Source organism: Sinohyriopsis cumingii, chromosome 11, assembly GCF_028554795.1.
Source record: "Sinohyriopsis cumingii isolate HCF-2022 chromosome 11, ASM2855479v2, whole genome shotgun sequence".
In the NCBI taxonomy this organism is placed as follows: Eukaryota; Metazoa; Mollusca; class Bivalvia; order Unionida; family Unionidae; genus Sinohyriopsis; species Sinohyriopsis cumingii.
The window spans coordinates 67,050,846-67,070,055 of record NC_142971.1 but is presented as its reverse complement, the minus strand read 5'-3'; the positions used below and the strand labels follow the sequence as shown (position 1 = coordinate 67,070,055).

General features: G+C 35.4%; 1 protein-coding gene across 5 annotated transcripts in view; it reads left to right on the top strand.

Annotated features, from left to right (window-relative positions):
* The first annotated feature begins 14,101 nt into the window (after nt 1–14,101).
* LOC149788615 (DNA-binding protein P3A2-like) overlaps nt 14,102–19,210 on the top strand; it is a 52,072-nt gene continuing 46,963 nt past the window's right edge. For 3 of the 5 annotated variants that reach the window (XR_016424182.1, XR_016424181.1, XM_089974694.1), the window contains exons 1-2: nt 14,102–14,197; nt 18,386–18,635. The gene's annotated coding sequence lies outside the window, so the exon portion shown is untranslated. The remainder of the gene's footprint in view (nt 14,198–18,385; nt 18,636–19,210) is intronic. The other 2 variants (XM_089974697.1, XM_089974696.1) reach the window with 2 other exon arrangements.

Genomic DNA, 19,210 nt, shown 5'->3' with positions numbered 1-19,210 from the left:
TTGCTATATCTACAGTTATATATTTCTCTAATAGTACGATACGAAAATGTCAATTAAAGAAACAAACTTGCTACTATTATACGATGAACAGAATTATGCTTAGTGGACTTAAACCAATGGTTACTGAGCATGAGCTATTCTACGTTCATCAGAAGTACAACTGCTATGCTGGAAATATGCTTGGAGTGGTGATTAATCTTAAAACTAAAGCTTCGTTTGGGATTAGAACTCCGGCTGGTTATAGGATAAAAATGAAAACGGAGAATGGTGCTGAATATACCAAGATCTTTATCAAGGACTTTATTTATACTCTATTTTGTGATGATATTCCGACTAGAATGCGAGTCTATCAGGTAAATGGGAGTGTAACAGACAATAACATTGCCATTTTGTCATTACAAGAAGAATTTCAATTACATCCTGTTTATGATATGAGGCAAATGACAGAGGTATGATAAGATATTTTAAAACATAGATAGTTGTTGGAAGTATGAATAATGTTGGTTACTTGAACATGATGATCCGTGGAACTAATCCAACAGATTTATCAACGAAGTGTTTCATGTTTTTTTTTTTTCTAGTGGTCTAGTTATTGGCCACATCAACCGTATTCGAACCGATAACCGTTTGGAGAAATTGGACCTTGTTACATGAGAAGAGAAATTGGACCTTGTTACATGAGAAGAGAAATTGGACCTTGTTACATGAGAAGAGAAATTGGACCTTGTTACATAAGAAGAGAAATTGGACCTTGTTACATAAGAAGAGAAATTGGACCTTGTTACATAAGAAGAGAAATTGGACCTTGTTACATGAGAAGAGAAATTGGACCTTGTTACATAAGAAGAGAAATTGGACCTTGTTACATAAGAAGAGAAATTGGACCTTGTTACATAAGAAGAGAATACCAGGCGAGGTTAAGCATCTGATGGTAGAAACTTCAAAGATTTTAAATCTGTTATAACAACTAACTCTGTTACCGGTGAGGCAATATCCTTTTTATCAATATATGAAGCATCAAACTATTTTACCATTTGTCCAAAACCAATGCAAGATGTCGCTGATGGTATCACTAAATCTGCAACGTCAAAACGATCAAGAGATAAACTTGTCTTTCAATATGAATCACCTGCTATTTAAAATATTTGCTACTTCGCTATTTGTCAAGCAGCAATTGACATAATTGTTTAAAGTTTGTTTTGTCGTATTCGACAAATATCTTTCCATGTCCAAGTATATAATCGGGTTGAGGATTGCTGAGCAAGATGAAATTGTTTGCAATCCCTGATCTCCAGGTAGTAATGAATCACGTTGAAGAAACATGCTCTTTTTCTGGTCACATATAGCGCAGATACTTTTCAGCATTAGTCTGTTATTTTTAATCGGTTCCGTATTTTCGTTTGTATTTTATGTTTTACTTCTGCAAGTCAGGCAATACGTGGTCATTTTTGATAAATTCTTGTTATATAAACTTGCAATGTTGTCATTTTCCAAGCTTCGTTTAGGTGTAAATTGTAATACAAATTTCAGAAAATCATCGTTTGCTTGATAAACAGAACGCATTAATATCCACAAGCTTGCAGCTGATTTTTTACACTTGGACAATATCACGTACTGTTTGATAACATCACTTGGTGGCAGCCCAAACGAGTCAAAATAGTTTTTTTTATATAAAATGCTGTCCAATGCGTACCAGATCCATCGTTGAAATTTTGAATATGTATAACATAACTTTCATATGTCGATAAAGAACTTCGTTCTCCTTTTCGTGGTTGGACGGCTAGCGGTCTTAACTCCTCTTTAGAAAATACTTCTTGAAATCCGCTGATATATTTCGGATTATCTAGAATCTCAAAGTTGCTCAACGGGGACGAGTTCAGCGTCTGGTACCAGGTAGCATTAGTCCTCTCCCGCGTCCTTTCCTCAGAACATTGGGAAGTAGACTGCTAGCAGCAGACTGATTTCCGCTTCGTGTTTGAGGTTATCTTTTTTAAGTTGTTTTACGTTTATTTGCTGTTTTATGTGTCCCAGGCATTTGTATTATAATCATTAGACAAATACACTAGATTACTAACTGTTTAATACCGTCACCGGACACTTCTTTTTTTGTCGCCCCGGATATAGCCACCGAATCAGCAGCTATCCCAGCGTGCATAGTACTGCTAATAATTTGGATAGTACCGTTTTTGCAATAATTGCTAGTTCAGGTCCCAGAAATACTCACCGGATCGTTTGCCATCTGGTTATTGTAGGAACTTGCGCTGTTGATAAATTTGAAATAAAAGGTGTTCGCAGTCGTATTTTATTGAGTTACCGCTGTGCAAGCATTAGTTTTGCTGGCGGTGGATCGCCCTGCGATCTTAGTCTGAAATCTATCTTCAGCGAAACATACTGTCGTTTAATAATATATTGTGTTAATTTTGTAACTTGTATAATATATTTCAATTTGTATTTATTTTCCTTTCGTCTGATAAAATTTCTACCGCAGTCATTCCGCCGTTTGCAATGTGATCATTATACGTCTGCTGTAAAATGAAGAGCATTTCAAGTACAGAGCACATAATACCTGGTAGTCATTCTCTTGCTAGAAAATCAATACATTCCACCGCTTGTCTGATACAGTTGTATCGCCCATACCTGCTTAAACTTGGACAGTCATTCTTTCTTTGATATAATCTATCGTTAAGAATCTATCAGACACAATTAGCGCATAAGCGTAATAATCAGCAGCTGGAGCGATTCCAAGTGTCCACATAACCTCAGTATCTGACGTCGATCCAATAGCTCGCTCGCTGTGCTGACTGACGTCAAAGTTAAATATTGAATAAAGTGTTCTAAACTTTTCTGATGAAATATGAGCTCCACTGTCAGCATCTTGATTTTTTGCACAGCTTCCATCAGATGTAAGCTCGAGATACATATCTGTCATCTAATGTTTTAAAAATACATTCGATCGCTCGTTCTGGATACTGCTTATAATTTATTCTGAACAATATTCTTCTTACATCTGGACTATCAAAAACAGAAATTGTTTTGAAGTTTATTTTCATGTCTATTCCGTCGTTGAAACACAATAAATACATGCCTTTCCAACTGTTCGATTGGCACTGTTGTTATTCGCCATATGTTATTGATCGAATCAGGAATTGCGGTTTGATAAACGCTGCTCTGCATAAAATACACTCTTTTATACCACGAAATATATTATTGCAGTCTCTGCAAAATCCAAATATTGTTCTAAGCGGCATCATCATCGTTATTTGATTTGAGATGTTTGTGAATGTTCGTCGTTTAGCATAGCAATCGTTATACACTCTCTTTCTACTTTTTACTATCTGTTTACGATGGCTAACATTGCATTAGCATCCGGGATAGAAATTCCGTTAATATTACAACTATATGTCAGCAGAGTCCTTACATCAGCTTCATTTGCATCTGCAGACGGTGCGGTAATTCCAAGAGCTGCAGCATTGTCAATAAGAAAGGGTCTCACTAAATCTAGATTAGCAGTAGCAGCATCTCCAGCTAGGATTGAACTAAAATTTTAAAAATAAATAATTTGTAATAGCATCTCCGGTTCCAGTATCTTTAAACCACATCATATTTGTTGCAAAAAATCGTGAGTAGTTGTCGCTAAACGAACTATGTTAAGAATAGTACTTGCTACTGGGTGGTGCATATAAATTTCTTCGGTTTGATTAGCTAGTTGATATCTAGCGCTTCTGAGCAAACTTATTTACAAGTGTTTTTTGTGTACAAGTGCCTTGTGTATCAGCACAAATATCTCCAAGGTGGATTTGCAGTCGTTCGGATTCTACCTTGTACTTCAAGCATGACAGGTGTGTGTGTGTGATTTGGATTAATTTTTCAGTCATACCGCTACGATGTCTGCAGTGTGGCAGTTTATAGTAATGTCTAGGACTGGGGCATCATGCCGTAGACATGTAGCATGATGTCCCACCCAGTCCTAACACTAACCTCTTAATGCTGAGCGCCAAGCGAGGCAGCTGTTAGTACCATTTTTGTAAGTCTTTGGTATGATTCGACCGGGGATCGAACCCACAACTTACCGCATCCGAGGCGGACGCTCTAACCATTAGGCCACCGGAGCGGTATAACACTAACAGGATAGTAATTCTATCTAGGATTTACTTGCATTAATGAACCTGGTGGTACATCAATACTGAAAGAATGCATAGTTTGTCCTTGACCACCACGTGCCATATACGATCCACTGGCATTCAAGCAGTTCGCAAAAATCAAATTTACTTCTGTTATATGCAACACTGGTGACTCGGCATCGTATGAAATGGAAGCACTTTGTGATTCAAAACCGTACTGTTTTCAAACAAAACCTAATAACGTCCTGATGCTATTGGCGGTACTAAAATAAACAAGAAAATTATTTTTCAAAGTGATTCTGGCACGCAGCGTGTTATAGTTTGGAATGAACTCAAAATTGTCTGTGCACATTCAACTTTGTAATCAATAACTTTATTGCCTTTTTTTATAGCTCTGTAAGGTTATAAGCACCTTGTAGTATATTGACAGATAACCAATCCTAGTCTGTCTGAATCAATTGAAATGTGAAATTGTCATTCATGTTAGTTTTTACCTTGGACATAGCATGCAAAGTAGTAGCTGAAACTAGTACTATTTCGTATTGTTTATTGTTTAAGTTCAATTTGAGGATTATAAATAAGAGAGAAGCTTGCGCTGTCCGATGAGTCAAGCAGTAATGTAGATAATTCTTAACTGCTGCCATTTTGGGTTTCATCTTGTTTACCTATTTGCTCAATAACTTGTTCTGCAACTTTCTTCTGTCCTTCTTCAACTGGACCCAGTAATCCTTTATATTTCCACTTTTCGATATCTTCAGGTGAAACCGCAAAACTATCTGGCTGTTTGCCAAATACAGCTTCAGTTAAAGGTCGATAAACTCAAACCGTTCCTTCTGCAGTTGTCTCCCCTTCGTTCCTGCTTAACCTTCTTCTTAAATGCGGCAGTTGTTGCAACACATTTCTTTAGAGAGCTTCTGTTCGTTTCGCATCCATTTTTATACGTATCTATTAGACTGATTTCCACAGTCTAAACACTTATCTATTCTGAACATACAATTGCGATCTCGTGCTAGCTTATCAAATAAAACAAACTGAGATTTCTCTGATCAGCAGACTGCTCCAACGTTGGCATCCTGCCAGTAGCGTTATGATAAAGATCAGCAGATTTATCTTTTGATACACCTCCGCATTGCTCTCGGGCTATATTTTGTAGATAACGTTGTCAAATGTAGCGAATAGTATGAAACAACCAGTATTTCGATCCCCGTTTTAAAATCCAGCGAATAGTATGAAACAACCAGTATTTCGATTCACGTTATAAAATCCTTGTGCCAGATAGACTGCGTTGCATTTTCTGTTGCGCGATAGGGAAAAATAAGATTTTATCTTATGCATCTCGGCGTTGGTGAGCGGAATGTCATCAAAGACAATTATTTTATGTTCGTCTAAATCTAGCTAGGCAACTGGAAATAAATCTTCAGGTTGTTCTATGATAAACATATCATCACCAGCGCCAAGTTAATTTGTGAAGCTTTTCATTGTATTCATTAAGCATTGATATATTTATCCTGCTGTGGGTTGAGAGTGTATATATAAACTCTATCGTTGTTGAAGAGGTCGTTAAGCAACATATTCATAAGAAGATTAGTTTCGACCTATCCAGTTCGACCTACAGTCAGATAATGACAGTCCCGTAGGTCGTGTTTATGTTAATGTTTGATTAAGCGCTCCGTGTTAAGCTGATTATGTTCATTAAGAAACTGTCTTAAATTATATGGTGATACAATGACAGGTACCTTAGTTATGTCAGGTCAGCGAGCGCAGCTATACCTTGAGACAATATATCCACCAGTCAACGTAAATAACTCACAAGCAGTAAGTGTTGCCCAACTTAGAAAGGTCAGTAATAGTAAATTATCAATAACTGATGGAAAGATGACTGGCAAAGTCAACATGAGCGGGAATGTTTTTAAATCTGCAAATTGTATACCCATTTCTAACATAAATAACTAACGAGCAGTAAGCTGTGCACAACCTAGCGCGATCGACAATAAGAAGTTGTGAATAACTTGTGGGAAGATGGCTGGAAATAGAGACATGGGAGGAAAATTAATATTTAATACTCAACTCGATAATACAACTTTGGCAAATAGCGATTCTGTAAAAAAAAAGTGAAGTTTGTCAAGGATAACTTTGTGATAAAATCCGGTGAAACTATGGTGGGAAATCTGGATATGGGATCGAACAAGAAAAGAACTACGGCAATTCCATCAGATTAAGCCAATAGAAATTACGTTGACGATATGATAGCAGGAAATAGTACATCACTAGTAGCAAAATCCGTGTATAAGATGACAGGTACGTTGAACATGGGCTAGGAAAAATAACAACTACTTATTATATGCTCATTTGTTTCCCCGTTAACTTTACATTGTCAGAATCGTTCAATATTACCCGATACTGAACGCGCGCGACAATACACATATAGCATTCACGTGCATAAAGGAACTACTTTCTATTGTAAACAAACAATGGACGCAGATGCCAGCACTTTTGATTTGTACACAAATCATGTACACTCTTTTAAGAGGCTCTTTACGTTGTGGTTGTTTAAATTTGTTTCTGAATGAACTAAAACATGTTTCGCGGACTGCAAAAACCCCAGCTGTTTTTGGCACATTCCGCGTTGAAACAATGTTACGGATTTAGGCTAGCTACATTATATAACAGACGGAAGATAAGATCCTTACAAATAACATACAAGTGACAAGTCATATACTCTCTTCTTTAGCTGGTGATAAGAATGGCAAAATAAAATATACTTACAGTTTTACATCCTGAATTTCCTTAAAATGTATTTTCTTAATTCTAAAAATCAGAATTACATGAGCCATGTCAATGGTTTACAATCTGGATTACACATTTCGAAATTGTGCTGTAATTTCGATGATAAGTGCAACTGCATCCACCTTACTGCACTCAAAATGAAATAAACGCTAAATTCTATAGCGTCTTTTTGATAATTGCAATTGAAAGACTTAATATTTTCCCCACATTATGATTTCAAATATTCAGTGACAGAAACAGAAACACATTTGCAGATGTAAACACGCTTCTCCCGCGCCACTTCAATCCGATGTATATCATGTATAATTTGCACAGATGAATCCAGTCCAAAATCACAAACTTTCGTCGAATCGAAACAAAATACCAAGATATATTCATTACAGAACAAATGGAAAAGTTGTTGCAATGCGCATTCATTCACAATATGACTTCAAATTTCAATTTTAAATAGACACGCCATTTTCTTTCGAATGTTATGACGAGTGCGCGACTAAGTTCAAATTTATCTGGGCGGAGTTATGTGCGCATTAATAATGAAGTCATTGTGTAATGACAACTCTGCGCTTGTGTATTTAGTTTGAGTACGGCATTCATTCATTTACGTTGTTTCTTGTAGTGTATTTTGTTTATATAATTAAACGTTAGGTATAATAAAAAATTAGCATATAATAAAAAGGTTACTGCATTTGTATGGGAAAATATGAACTCGTTTTGTCAGAAGGATATACTTCACTCCCAAGGTCGTACAGTATTCCACCCCAAAACTCGTTCATATTTTCCCATACAAATGCAGTAACCTATAAATATAATCCAGTCGTCCCATTTGACCTAACAAATGAACAAAACATGATCGCTGAAATAAGTGCAGCATCAGCAAGTACAATTATTGCTGCAGATGCCGATTATTCTAAAATTCCGGAGGCACAGTTATAGGTGCGATCGATATGGCTGCACACAAGATAACTTCTATGTATGTGCCTGTTTCTTGATTTGATTTTGTCAATAAACCGTACGTGGATAAAGTTACCCAATCACTATCTACTGATAATGAAGGCAAATACAAAGCCCAAAATTCGTGAATGTTCCTGGTAAACTTTTTATTACTTCCATTTAGTGCAGCAAAACTGCACATTGAGAATGGTACCACAGGATTCATGACACCACCTGGAACATTCCTCGCAGCTTCTGCTGACAAGGCAACATCATGTTTAGCAACCGACTTTTTACCCGATGCCTTTTTTACCTTTGCATTGTCCTCTTTATAATGTTTCTTCATAATCTTATTTGGCTTTCTGCATATTTTTAAGTCCCCTCTTCATATCTGCTTCTTTTTTTCCTGCATTTCGTTCTCTTTTGAATCCTTGGCCGTATTCCGTTAGCTCCCACTTGCATGTGCAGTCCTAGCACATCTGCATTTTGTACTTGTCATCGTCTTTATTTCGTTTTCGATAAGCATCTTTTTATACGGTGATGATGCTTAAATCCGTGGCTGATTCTATCGTTCGCTTTCTTGTGCGCTGATTGTATAATCTAGGCTTTGATGAAAGTTTAAACAATATGTCCAAAAATGTTAAATCGTCTGCCGTTTTGTATTCGTTATGAGATGCCCTTTATGTAGCACTTGTTGTTCTTCCAGCACGAAAAGCCTCATCTGTCCCAGTAAAATGTTTTATATCAAGGCTGAAAAGAATGTTATAAACTTCATGAATGGATAACAACTTTATAATTAGAAGTGCTCATTTTACTACAAAATTAGACATGGAAAAAGAGTCAGGTGGGGTGACATAACTTTGTAAGTCATGCAACTGGAAATGATAACAAAAACGCAATCATCCTATTTACAATATTTTATTCACTATGTACACTTGAATTATTTTTGCAATTCCGTGCTGGATATAGGTACAACGCAATGCGTTAAGGTCTTTGAGATTCTTCCCGATGAAATTTATGTTGTATTTATCAGAAATTAAACTAGATCAATATTTCTCTTACATTTCTTGACAGAGAAATTGTAATATTTCACCATGTTTAAGAAGTCCGAAAATGTTTGCTTCAGTGGTATCAGTCATTAAGTTTATTATTGTAATAAAGTTAGAACATGTGCATTTGGTTATAGCGCCCGGTTGTAAGGAGTTCTTAGATTTGTGTGATTACTTGTGTGATTATTCTAATTCGGAGAAATGGACATATCCTTAGCCCAAAATAATTAGCCAATTACTAGGAGCAAACGTCACGGAGTGAAGTGTTAGTGAGTTTCCATGACACTATAGTTCACTAGTAGTGAATTCAGGCCAAAACCGAATGAAATATCCCTGTATTACGACAGTCCATATTAAAATCTAGTGGTGTGCATTGGTGGTGTGACTGCACTGGCAGTATCTGCGGTAGGAAACAGGTAAATTATACAAAGGAATAAAAAGGAAGGGACTCAGCAGATGCCGCCATGGGGGCAAATGTGATGCAGTTATGTTGGCTAAATGTGCCTGAAAAGCATACAAATAAACTGTACGCTTATATATTTTAGATCTAACTTCTGTGCCACTAAAAATAGCGAACGATTTCTTAATTTAAATTTTTTTTTCTTGAATGTTGGTTTATTTCACAGGTAGTGTCTTCAGGAAATGAATCTAAGAACAAAATGTAGAATCATTTGCTTTAAGTTGAAACAAAATTTGTTTGTGCACGATTTTAACTACAATACTGGAACATGTGCATGGCTAATTTCTGGTGTACGAGACCGAACAGGCCCTGGCTTTATAACACTCTCAGCTGGTAAACTAATTTGAATTATCACATATATATATATATATATATATATATATATATATAAACCACAATCCCTTTATTTAGACTCCAATGGCTCCTGGAAATAAAATTCAATTTAATGTCGAAAAGTATCTACATGAACGATCTTACTATTATACATTTTTTTGGGACGCGCCTTTACAATATTTGTGGAGTATAGTTAAATATTGTATTTGCTATTTAAATATATTTTATAATGTATGTTATTTGTCAAACTTAGAAGTGAAAAGAGAAATTTGCGTCCTTAAACTATACTACTACTAATGCTGCTACTACTACTACTACTACTAATGCTACTACTACTACTACTAATAATAATAATAATTTTTAAAATATATATACTGAGGTATTTTAGCTCAAACGTGCAGTATTAAGTATCTGTGTAGCCACCAAGTGTAACAGAACTTCGCAGGTCAAAAACATATACAGACAGCAAATAAGACAATTATGGTTAACTGCCTGAACTCACATGAACTCAATAAGATCTTTTTTGGTGTCAGTGAATACTATGTGCTTCATTCTATTTATTCTTGTTATCATTGGCGCTGTTTTGTTTGTGTGTACACCTGGTTGACAATTAAACTGTTGCCGTAGTGGCTGATTTAAACGATGAAAGAGGGCGACCGGTAGACTAATGTGACCGATATACTTCAACATTACTAGAATTCTAAGTTTTAACGAAAATAAGACGTGCACTTTTTTGATCTACATTTTACTGCCTGATACACAAACAGCTGAATTGAATCATGAGACGTTTATATGTATTTAAGAGTGTTTTCCCCCACCAATCCTGAAGAGAGAGAGAGAGAGAGAGAGAGAGAGAGAGAGCAATTATGAGAATACGCCTGCCCTTGACTAGCGCTTCATAACACTAGAGATGGCAACCATCACATGAATGGCAGGTGTTGTTAAACATATTTGTCTAGTTTGAGATAAGACAAGGAAAGAGTCAACTAAATGGTAAGAACACGATATCAGAAATTGCAGAATATTGTCTCAAAAGCAGAAGCAGAAGCAGCAGCAAAAGTAATATAGCCTGAAAAGTTGACAAAAATTATGACTATTATTGCAGTTTACTCAGCCTTCAAGTAATAACTGTTAGTAAAAAGAAAATCAATCCACTGACCATTACCCACACCTACTGAGCAATCGCGTTAATGACCATCAATCACGTACACTAATCAACATCCATGCTTAGTAACCAATTCACTGTGTTTCCTGGCTAGCACCTGCACCTACTCACCAGCACCTACACCCCCAGAATGTCATCTATACCAAATGAATATGAAGAGGGAGAGGGGGGGGAGGGAGGGAGAGGGGGAGAGGGGGTGGAAGGAGAAAAGGAAGAGTTAAAAAGAAGAAGACGAAGGAGATTTCCTTCTACGAAATTGAAAGTACGACAATCACAAGAGAAAAAAAAGATTTTGTCACACGTTTTGAAATTTAATTGTATCTTATTCATGAAACATATGTGAAATCAAAATAGTTTTATTTTATTATCATAAGTTTTTCTAGGCATACTTTCGTGAGGGTTGTTTCATTAATTTGATAATGATTGAGGAATACTAGTACATTTTTGTGAGATAATTGCGTTCACCTATGCAGCAGGGAGGGTGAACCGAACTTTGTTTTAGAAGAGTCTTCTTCGAAAATAAAACTTCATACAAAAAAAAAATGAAAAATATAGGGTCAATAACGTCAAACCGAAGCCTCGAACTAAAACCGAGAGTTTCTCTAATTGGGTTAACTTATTTTGTTACTTCATCTTTGTTGTTCGTGTTTTCAAATTTGTATGCGTGTTTTTGTTTACCCGTCGGACACTAATTTTTGGTCGCACACTTCCTGTTGCTGTAGTGTGTGAATAATTAAATCATTATTATATCAATAATGGAGTCTCGCACAGCTAGATTAGCTCGAGAGCGACAAGAGTCAATTAAGAAATATGTTCCAGTCCATGATGCTTTCAAGCAGCAACTACAAGCATGTGAGGAGTCTCAGGTGGAATTTGCAGAAGGTACAGAACAGGTATTCAAAAAACTGTTGAACCAGCAAAGAAAATTTTTACAGCAATTGAGGAGATTCGAAAGATTCTTGAAACTTTGCCTGTTGTTATTGCTGGCAGTCTTCAAGCAATTCAACCACCACCCCAGCAGCCTCCTCAATCACAACCCACTCAACCACAACCTCTGCCAAGAGTCAAACTAAATTATGGATAAATAACCCAGACTGTATTACCGCTTTCGCGTCTGGATATCGTGATAGAGATAAGTATTTAAATCCCATATATGTTAAAACTCTAAAAGCTACCGACTGGATTAGGGATGTATATCGCGTCGCTATTGAGACTCCGCAAATCTGATCTGAGGAAGATGTTAATACTTTTAATATTTTTAACCAGAAAGTAGATGAGTATATTGAACAAGTAAGAAAAGAAAGCAGACAAAGAGAAGAAGATATGAAGCAGCAACTTGAAAAAGCCAAATCAGAAAGGAAACAAAGAGAAATAAAAATGAAGTCGAAACTAAAAGAGGTTGAACGAGAAAGGAAACAAAAGATTTGGAATTTTAAGAAATTAAACGATGGAAGAAATTACGTTCGTCACCAAGTAAGAAAGAAACAGAAGAAACAAACGGAAGTGGTCTTGTTACTCGAGGAAGTGGTCTGATTACTCCATGTCCCAATAATTTCCTTGCAGATATGGACAGACTAGAACATCTGATTGGCAGAAAACGAGCTGGCAATAATTCACAAGAAATTATTAAAGAAGCAGCTGATATCTGACTACATTTACTTACAGGCGGTATCATGGATATTAATGTTTATCGGTCTCTTTTTGATGAAATGGTTGATGATTATCACAGTGATTGAGGGTATATAATTAGATACAATGATTAAAATAAGATGATCATACATAATTCTCAACTTAGACCTAGATTGGTCAGGGTGATAAATTCGCGATTACCATCATACGAAGCATTCAACGGTGATGGCCTCGGTGATGTTATTCAGGGTCTCTTTTAAAGGATAGCCCCAAAAGCAATACCGATTGCAAAGCAACTGGGAATGAAAGCTATTGACGTTGTTCGTGGTAAAGGTATTGGTGCTGTTGGTGATATTTCAAGTAAAGCATTCTCAGCAATCAACGATAGACTAGCACAATTAATACGACGAAAATTGCAGCTAGTAAAATTACCCAGTACTGAAGTTATGCTTTCAAATGTTAGTAAAATAATAAATCAAACTGCAAATAAAAATCTAGTAGAGTTGGCTGGTGAAGCAGAAAAATATAACTCTTAGTCTGATAACAGGAAGTGGTCTGCGTGTTAGGCGATAACAATTATAATAAAATGTTCAAGCGTATGTCAGATACAGCATTTGACATGGATGCGCCAGTTCTCAAAAATGAATATGTGCGATATTATCTTTATTATTCTTATTACGTACGCGAACCAGCTCGGCATGGGTGAATCTAACTACAAGTCCAGGATACAAGTATATATATTTTTACCCATTGAAGCATTTATTGAAGTAGAAGATGAAATTATAAAAACAGATAATAATGAATATGGAACTAATTATAGAGTTAATTTAGTTAATAATGATATTATAGCATTGTTTGACAGCTGAAGAAATATTGAATCAATTCAGAAAGACGTAGACGTTGCCACGAGCATAATAGGTTTAGCAAGATATTCAGATGATTATTCAAGAACAGCTGGTCCGTCAGTGATGTTTGTTAAAAATACTTCTAACGTTTCTGATCACAGACAGTATGAAATAAGACGACCAAGAAACAATTCCGGCGCTGCTGACGTTGATGCGGAAAACATGGTTATTAGCGTTAATCCAAATTTTAATTTTAGGATTCTCAACAAGTCTATCGATGTTAAGAGGTAATCGTATAAGATTTTCATGCGCAATTCCATTATCTCATATTCTTGTATTTTGTAGAGATGTTGGAAAAGTTATTTTTGAAACGAATAAAAATATTTTAATATCGAAGAAAGTGTTTTGATAGCTTCTTTTCTTTCAAAATTACATCATCCTTTTAACGGTCTTTGGCATTTCGCGTTACAGCCAACATAAATGTACACCAATGGAACTTGAAAGACATACACTACAGAGACGGATTGGGTATTGTTAGCGGATATCCTTTCTTATTGACAGAAACGAATGCTTGTGCCATCTTTTCGTTTCTAGACATTTATATCAGTAGTTTTCCTAGAGTTAAATTTAACATCTCACAAATGACATGTACATTCCAGCATTTAAAAAGTGACCTCACAGCCCTTTTTTCCCCAAACAGTGACTTGACTATATCTTTTTGGAAAACTAATACTTGTTGAGCTATCCAAGTTATCTCCCTTTACTACTGATTTTCTTCCCTTCGGTCGTGCATGTCAAAGTTGCCCAATGCGTATAAAATCTTGTTCTTACTGCGCAGAAAATACTTCAAATTCTATTGCATTTTACAACCCTAAGGGGTAAGTTGTAATGTCTACATACAAACCAACAGGTCAAACGTTGTCACAGATTTTACTCGATTTGCACATAATTGAAATTTAAGGAAATGAAATACCCAAATTTTACTGACAAACGAGCAAAGGGTATCTTGTATTTTTCTCGTTCGCGCAGTCGCAGACGCGGTAATGACAGAGTGTGTAACCAATTTTCAGCTGAATATTGGTTTTGAAAAGCGAGCCAGCTTGATTTTGTAGATCATTTTGTTCACAAGGCAAAGATATAGACATCTGTCCATCACTTCCTCGGTCACAAAAGCTTAATATTCGAAAATCGTACACGTTTTGGTCCTTATCTTCACCGCGATGTCAGTCTGTATGCGCGCAACTAAACCTAGATTCCACTTCGCGCAAGCTCTGGCGCAACGAAAGTAACGACAGTTTTGCGCATTTGTCACCTGCTTGCAGACGACACTTAATTTGTTAATACTAAGTTTAGTACAAAATTATTGTACTCTCTCAGTTAACTACTTAACCTATTTGATAATGATTGATTTTATATTATGATACGATCCATGTTTCTCAATAAACTGCAAGATGTGCGGTTGTGCCTTCAGTAGGGTTCCTCACAAAGTCTTGAAAACAAACACCAAATACATAACCTTTCATATATATCATGTTAAAGGTATTGATGAGTCATTTTCAGAAATGGTTACCATTTTAATCTATTCATATTTTTAAGAGAGAGAGAGAAGGTCACTTGTAGTTTTAATCTTTAAAAAATATAGTTTAATTATATTTCTCACTGTAGTTTTAAGGCACAGGCACTGGCATACATTGAAACTAATGAACACATCCTCTCCAATGAATTTATTGGGGAGGGTGTTATCTTTAGTTTCCCCCTAAATCAAGTGCCTGTATTTTAAGGTGATTATTTTGTCAAATGACCAAAAGCATTGCAGATTAACAACAAGTATTTTATTTGCAATTTACACAAAAACAAATATGGTACAGTAACATCTTCTAGATACAAAAAACTCTTCTGGAATAATTGTACAAGTTTTTGCATAATACTTCCATTCTGTCATTACAGTACAATTTCTGATTTATCAGTTTTTGCATGATAATGCCTGTCTGTCATTACAGTACAAGTTCCAATTTTTTAAAAAAAAGAGGAAAATACTCTATGTTAAATTACTTGAGTATTATGACATGGGCTTTAAAAGCCAGATTTTTAATATATATATATATATATATATATATATATATATATATATATATATATATATAAAAATTAATATGCCAACATTTCCTTTTGTTAGTATACAATAAAACACTTCAAGCAGTTCTTGAACAAACCTTTATCACAGATATATCTAGCACTGCTGTTTCTGTGATTACCCTCGGCATTTAGAAAAGGGGAAAGTATTCTCGACATAAATTCTGGATATTTAAATGCATAATCAATTATGTCATAACAAGAATTATGAGTGTGCCATTTTAAGAACCATACTGTTCTTTGTTCTGGCTGGTTGATACTTCCAGATGGAAATCTGGATTATGGAGTGTCCAGTCACTTTTCTCAAAATCTTCAATTGCCTTGTTAAAAATCGGGCATTTGGAGTATTATATGAGTAAAGTTTCAGATACAAACTAAAGTAAAGGCAAGTTAAAAGCAGAGCATTCTGCTGTCCTTGATCACGTTTGTGAATGAGGAAGATAAATCACCAATTTATTTTAGATAACTAAATTATGTTACATGATAATATTTAAAAGTATTTGGTCAGTTAAAATGGGTTGCCTTGCCTCAACTGTGACTGCTAGCTCTTAATTACACAGATAAAATGTGAATACACAGATAAAATGTGAACTGTTTTATTCAACCTTGTTTGCTTGATGGATACAAAAGATGTAATATGCTAATACAAAGCAGGTTGATTGTATTGGTGCAATACAACAAAGATATTGACAAATAAAGCTCCGAATACACCTAATTTGGTTTTTGGGTAAATGCTCACATGCATCACTTTGACAGTCACTTGACACTTTTAGCGCTTGAACAGACAAGGCATATCACATTTATAACGGTTACACTTAAGCCTAATTAAAAGACTGAAACATTACACTTGACAAGGCTTGTCTCATAAGCGCATATTTCTTAAAGTGTTGTCACCATTATGTACATTGAAGAAGGAATTTATATTGTGTCATATATTTATATATTTGCAGTTATGTAAAAATTTGTTTCAAAGTTTAGGAAAATACATGACTTTTTATTAAAGTTTCAGCATTTCATGAAACTGACTCAAAATTTTGAGGCTGTAACTGACATTTTGTATAATTAAATGAGAGATATGTCATGGTTTCATTTTTACTGTCATTTTATTCACATATGGTAAATAGGTTTTTGTCTATTAAAAATGTGATCCTTACCTGCCCCCTCATTATAAGCATTTAAGTTGGTTAATGAGTTATTCAGGTGTGTTAAACAGGTAGCAGTTTACATACATGTACAACACTGATATTCTTTGATCTATACATTTTGATAGTGTTCTTTGATGCTGTTTTTGTTGTATTTAAATTTTGATTGTGCCTTATATGTTTTCTTTTGTTGGAATATATAATTCAATAATGTCTTTTTATGCTGTTTTTGTTATATTTATATTTTGATTGTGTCTTTATGTATTGTTCTTGTTTTATTTATATTAGTCTTTGTATGCTGTTTTTGTTTAATAATACAAAAAAAAAAGAGTTTTAGACATGTACTAGATCTTGACATTGAATTCATTTTGGGTGGGACAGTACTTTTAGTTTTAAACAATCTTTCCTGATCATCAAAACGTTTCCTGATTGAGACATGCGTGTAGTTTACATTACATCATGCATTTAAAGTATTCATTTTATCATGTGTAATTTTAGACCAGTTAATCCTAATTAGGATTAACTTGTGATGGACATAGTACACAATCTAATCAGCCAGCTTGTGAAGAGGGGCCCTAGGTGGCTCAGTGGTAGTCTTTGCTGATTGCTGTCATGCAGGGTTTGAGTCTAAGGCTTAGCTTGGCCAATGTGGATATGTGGGAAAGCTGAGAGTAGCTTCCCATGGGTCTGTGTTTCTTACTGTTTTTTTTCTCCCTAGGTTCTTCTCCACCAATTATACTGTCCGTAATGTATTTCCTATCTTGCTGTGACGAAAGGCATTAAACCCAAGACAACAGCAACAACAGCGTGAAGGCACCATACTAACGTTTTCTTAAACAAGTTTGAAGATTATTATTATAATTATTATTTATCTTTATTTGCCACAACTTGTCCAAAATGTGCAGTTTTTGGAAATGCATTCAGATATCCATTATTTTATCAAAGTGACAAGCAAAGTCTTTATATTATATTGGGTAAGAAAGGGGGAAGAAAATAGGTTTGTTGTTGGTTTAAAAACAATTTTAACACATTATTGGCTATATTATGCCAGAAAAATGGGAGCAAAGTTCCTTTCCTAAGGGACCACCATGGCATCTGGCCTGGAGTGTGTATCAATTGGTGTGGTTGTTTTGTGGGTTGTTTTTTTTTCAACACTTGATACGCTGTACATAATGGCCAGTTTATCTGGTGGAGGAAGAGTCTGGGAAAATGCCAGGAAGAACCAATACCACTTGCTACTTGCATGACTTCTCATATACCTGCATTTACTGAGCTGAAAATTGAACCCGTGCTGACTGATGTGATCTGTCAGTGATCTGTAAAGGTGAATGCCTCTGACCTCTCTTCTACCATGGGTATCTTAGGTGTCTATTCAACACATAAATTTTGAATTATAAGTCTAATGTTTAAATTACTGAGCTAACCATGGCTCACTTGGAGAGATGGGTATTACAGAGTATTGGGCTTACAGGTAAAGATACTTCTTGGAGAGATGGGTATTGCAAAGTATTGGGCTTGCAGGTAAAAATACTTCTTGGAGAGATGGTTATTGCAGAGTATTGGGCTTGCAGGTAAAGTCACTGCCTTAAAGACAAATGGTTTCCTTTGAACAACTTGAGTTCTCCATCATGTATATCTTATGGATGGGTTGCATTTAGATAATGAGGGTACCTGTTGATTTGAGAGGTCAAAAGGTCAATGGTCATGGTCATTTAAAAAACAAAAAACAAAAATGTCATTTGTTAAATGGTGCTGTGTGCTACATATTTCTTGACTAATTTTCTATTTCAGAAAGCTTTACTCACAGAAACACATGAAATGAAGCCAGATGACCTTACAAGTACTTTGCCACAGATGACTTGAGTTTGATTCCCAAAGCAGCTGTACATTGCATCCCTTTCTGTAATATGGAGGTTGGGCTCATCAGACAAGAGCTCATAAATGTAATGGGAAGGCCTGGATATCCAATTTTAGCTACCACCATGAATTGAACTTGGGTCTTTTGCTTAAGACTCAGGCACACGTTCCACTTAATTTCAAGGTCCAGTCCATTAAGCCATTTTTCAAACTCAGTTTATTCTTATATATATATATATATATATATATATATATATATATATATATATATATATATATATATTCCTAATTTATCAGTTCTGCAGATGAGGCTGAGTGTGTGTGTTGTGCGTTTGTTTACACAGACACACATGCAGACACTCGCAAATACACAGGTCACATTTGACGATAGTCTGACATTTTGAGTGAAGGGACTTCTTGTTCACATCTTGGTAGGGTGCAGTCATGCAAAAGTGTTGATAACCAAGTTAAAGGTCAGATTGGTAAACAAGTATGTCAAAAACATATTTTCCTGGTTTTGCCAATTCAGTATTAATAGTCAAAATACCATGATACTTTTTGCCCATCATACTCATCATACTTTATCACATATTACCCATCATACTTTATCACATTATACTTTATCACATCATACTCATCATACTTTATCACATCATACTCATCATACTTTATCACATCCTACCCATCATACTTTATCACATCTTACCCATCATACTTTATTACATATTACCCATCATACTTTATCACATCTTACCCATC